Below are 4,887 nucleotides of genomic sequence, written 5' to 3'. Positions count from 1 at the left end.
CTCCTCAGGTCCCAATTAAAACTGACAGCGTGAGAGGCCAGAATCTATAAATCAAACTGTGAATGTCTCTTCAGAGTGTCCAAGTGTTGGATGTCTTGTCTCTGGGCACTCAGAATGGTGGAAAGTAGGATCAGAGTGAGGATTATGTGGTCCAGAATCACGACTACTGAGACTGGACCATGTGGTAGACAGGGTGGTGGTAGCAAAGTGACTGAAAGCATTATCTGCTATTCATCAACAACCTTGTCATATTGGTCTGGCTTCAAGAGTGGTGCTCCATGCCCCCCTACAAAGTGGGACAGGAAGCTAGGTCGAAATGATGTGTGTGTTTTTTGTGCTCCCGCAGCAGGTACAGTTTGACCTACGGCCTCAACCTCTGTGCTCACCATCAGCCTCATGCTTATTTACACATGCCTTGCCCATTTTAAATTACATATGATATTTCATTGTTGAAAAAACTTTGCAGGAGTACTAGTACAGGAAAATTTGCGTTCCTCAGATGGACTTGTTACAGTGCAGGAGCAATATACCGATGCAATTGAAAACCAAACAAGTCTGGCTGTATGCTTTTGACACACAACTGGTGTAGTATAAATGGCGTATAATATTTCCCTGCTGAAAACAGTTTGCAGAAATACTATCACTGGAAAATGTGCCCACCTCAGATAGACTTCTTATACAGCAGGAGCAATATACAGTAGAGATATTACTAACCAACCAAGTCTGGGTGTATGCTTTTGATGCACAACTATAAATTCGGACAAACAACCGCACTCAGACAATATTTTAAAGTTGCATCAGAGGTGTGAAGTCTTTATTGAGTAACACCACAGTGGTCAAAAGAGTTCTGAGGTAACGTTTCGACCCGTAAGGTCTTTCTCAAACCTCACTGTAAAAAACATGAAATATACTATATTAAAGATGGTGTAGCCAAGAAAATATAACAGAACAAAATACAACATAACAAAATGTAACAAAACATAATAGAACACAGTGGATGCAGCAAACAACAGCCAAAAGAAGCAAATGCAAGCATAGTATAGTAATCATGATAGATGCCACTGTGCTGCTAAATGCATCAAAAGATGCTGTATATAAATATAGAGTAAAAAGGGGGGGGGGAACCAAAACAAGAGAAAATAAACAACCATCATATGAGAGAAGTAAATTATTTACATATGTACAAGTCTACAAAATACGTGAACAAGGCCCAGAGGAGTTTATAAGTAATACGAATGCTAGATCAGCGTTCAGGCAGGCAAAAAACGGAGGATGGTAGGCTTCATAGATAACTGAAAAAATATATATACACATTGCGCAGGGGGGGTAGAGCAAAACTGACCTTAGTGAATGAACAGTGATGGAAGAGAGAGGAGGAGGACACTTGTCCGATGAATGGAGATAGAAGCTCCTTCAGAGAGTAAAAAAGAATGAGGCAAGGAACTAATGCTGTGGTAAGGGCCAGAAACAGAGCCTAACAAACACATACCACAAATGGTCCAGAGAAACTAAGAGGTACGAGGGTCCGGAACGGCACGGACAGGGCGCAGCGTCCCTAGAAGCACTGTGGACGAGAGACATGGAGTAAGGATGCTAGTAATGTGGTAGAGTGCAGGAAGCTAAGCCAGAGAGAAAGGTACCTGTGGGTCCAGCAGGGAGGAGGGAGGCGGTAGTGTCCGGCATTGTAGATTGTCAGGGAATAAATAGCAGCCAGACAGGAAGTGTGGTGGTGTGGGAAGGCGCGCACGAGCTGGTGCGAGAGAGAGGCCAGGAACGCACGCTGTAGCACTGTGTGAGTGCGCAAGCGCAGGAGGCAAGCGGCATCCAAGAAGAACCAGGGGCCGGCCGAGGGCGGGCATAAGCGCACTGAGAGGTGAAGCAGCGAAGCGCTGTGTAGGCGCATGCGCAGAATGTAGGCGGCGTCCAGGGACGCAGTGGGAGACAGGCGTGTGAGCACTAAGGGAGAGGGTGCCTGCACACGTAGGGCTCTGTGTTGGTAGCAAGGGGAGAGGAGGGGGGTCAGAGGAGGAAGGAGGTATAGGGTGAAATGGAGAAAGAGTGAAGGAAAAAATGGCGGTACAGGAATAGAAGACTGAAAAGAATGTATGAACTATATGGAATGAAGTACAAAGAAAAGAAAAAATGAAAATAAGGAAAATAAAAATAGAAATAAGTAAAAAATAAAAAGATAAGGGATAGGTATGGGAAAGATGGAAAAATAAAAAAGAAAAAAGAGATAAAGCGCAAAAAGAAAAAATAAAAATAAAAATAAAATTGAAATAAAGATAAAATAAAAATAAATATAAAAAAGTAATGAAAACAATGAATAAAATAAAAGAAAAAGATAAAAAAATGAATAAGAAAGTTAGTAAAAAATGAGAAAAATGAGAAAAAATAGAAAAATAATAAAAATAAAGAATAAAAAATAAAAAATAAAAAATAAAGAATAAAAAATAAAAAATAAAAAATAAAAATAAAAAATAAATAATAAAGAATAAAAATAAAATATAAAAAATAAAATATAAAAAATAAAAATAAATATAAATGGAAAAAAGGGGGGTAGGGCTGGGTACTTCCCCCCGATGGGCGTAACCGTATATAGGAGTCAGACCGCCTGAAAGTAGGAGATAGGTTAGTGATGGAAAACAAGAGGTCAGCATGCTCCACGAATATATCAACAAAGAATATGGTACATGTGATAGATAATATAGTTTTAATAATCTTTAATATGTATTGCTACATAGCGCTAGTATATTTAGCAGCGCTCAAGTACTACATGCACTGTCATATCAACAATATGATTAAAGAAAACCTAGAGCAAGCAGGAAGGCACGTAGTCCCATGACGATAAGATATCAGACTAAATTAAATCAAGTCGAGTTCCCTATTTAAACCCTTGGGTGTAAGGGTTTGCAAAGTATAAATCCAATAGGATTCACGTTGCCTAAGTAGTTTAGTGTGATTACCACCCCTCCTAGGGCGCTCTACCTGTTCTAAAACCTGGAAGCGAAGTTGGGAGACCGAGTGGTTAGCAGACACAGAGATACGGTCACGGATATGCTGTGTGGTCTCACCAACAGAAAGTAACCCGCAGGGGCATTTAATGACGTAAACCACATTGTTGGATTCACATGTAAAGAATCCCTTGATTTGATATTGTCTACCCGAATGCGGATGAGTGATTGTGTTGGACTTAATGACGTTAGATCAATAAACCTACAAAAAGGGCACCGGAGGTAAAAGCTCCGCCATAATATATACGGTAATATAGAAACCCAAAAGAAGAATGGACACTAAAAGCTAAAATATAACAATTTTATTGAAAACCATATAGACAAAATACAAATATTAAGAATAGAAACCAAGTAACGGGATGCAATGAAAAAAGATAAAAAAGGCGACACTAGTGCCACACACGGAATAAGTAATATATTTGTAGAGCAAAAAATAGGTCAGTTAAACTGATACCAAAAGTACAAATACCATACAACACTTAATAAGATCAATATTTTTTGCGTAGTGCATATTGTAGAGGTTGAGCTGATGTATTATATGTATAAGTATATGAGCATATGGCAACCAGAGGTAATTAACATATAATATATGCTCTCAAATAAAGTGCAGATGCAGGGAGATACACAGTATGCAGGAAAAATCACAGTAAAGTGCCTAGTGCAAAGTAATATATACTAAGTAATATAAAGTAATGTCAGTGAAGGACTTAGTATAGGTTAAATGTGGCAGAGTATACTGTATGGCACAAAAATTGCCAAGACCAAAGGCATGAGTAAATCATCAAGGGAGAGTCCCATACAATAGAGTGAATGGAGCCTAGAGTCTGCCTGCGAAATGTAGATAAGACAGTGCATAAACAGAGTACCAACCTGCAGCCGTGTGCGGAAGAAGGAGCCCCGACGCGCGTTTCGCATGTACTGCTTCCTCGGGGGGCGCTAGTGTGAAGAGGAATGGAGGTCCCTTTATATCTGTGACAGGCACCCAGTGCGGTAATGTCGGCGCTAGCCCCAGCACTGCAGTGGCCGGAAGCGGCGGAGTCGGCGTCCGACGTCACGCATCTGCGCCCCGCACTGACGCGTCAGTGGGAGGGGCCAGAAGTGCGACGCATGCAGGACGCGTATCCACGGCAACCAGGACAAGCCGGCCGGGACAAGCGCACACCGCTAGGGGCGGAGATGAAAGAAGGAGGCGGCCGAACAATAGATGTAGATCAGGTAGAAGCTGAGACGAATGCACATACAAGATCAGTGCAGGTGCAGGTAGGAAAAGAGACAGGGGTAGTCGCAGTGCACGTGACTAATGCCAGAACGAGAGTAAGAGGCACTGTTAGATGCAAGAGCATAACTAAGAGCACAAAGGAAATGTCAAAAAATGACGTGCACAGTTAATAGACAATAGTTGCAGGATATATAATGCAAGATGCAAATAAGGTGTAGGGGCATAAGTGCTAGTAAATACAAGTCACCCTGCAATGTAGCAGAAATAGACTGTGCATAACACTGAATGTGGATAAAGAATGACAGTGTATATATGTGAATGTAAAAAACATATTGATATGCTGTCCTATGGAAAAATGTAACAGGGAACAGCCTAAGACGAACAGACACAATAAAATAATATTAAAACTAAAACACAGGAACACTGTGGTGACTGATGGGGTTTATCCTCAGCTTCATGGTAAATAAGAAGAGAAGTCAGTAAGCGCCTCCTGAGATCATGGGGGATGAAAGAAAACATAGTGAGGACAATCTGTTAAAATAAAGAAAGAAACAATGAGTAACAGAAAGACAATGTAAAAACCACTAAACACTAGACTAAAAAAAGTTTTAATGACGTTAGAGCAGCATGCACAGCCCAAACATGGAAACGTGC

The 4,887-nt window shown here is 40.9% G+C and overlaps 1 long non-coding RNA gene across 1 annotated transcript; it reads right to left on the bottom strand.

Moving 5' to 3' along the window:
* Window positions 1-789: 789 nt before the first annotated feature.
* On the bottom strand, window positions 790-1,767 carry LOC138672195 (uncharacterized). Its single transcript, XR_011319633.1, has 4 exons — window positions 1,641-1,767; window positions 1,490-1,564; window positions 1,343-1,411; window positions 790-889 (listed from the first exon to the last, which is right to left on the bottom strand). It is a non-coding gene; the product is annotated as an uncharacterized lncRNA (long non-coding RNA).
* Window positions 1,768-4,887: the final 3,120 nt, after the last annotated feature.

This window comes from Ranitomeya imitator, chromosome 3, assembly GCF_032444005.1.
Source record: "Ranitomeya imitator isolate aRanImi1 chromosome 3, aRanImi1.pri, whole genome shotgun sequence".
In the NCBI taxonomy this organism is placed as follows: Eukaryota; Metazoa; Chordata; class Amphibia; order Anura; family Dendrobatidae; genus Ranitomeya; species Ranitomeya imitator.
The sequence above is the reverse complement of the archived record's forward strand: the minus strand, read 5'-3'. Positions and strand labels throughout refer to the sequence as shown.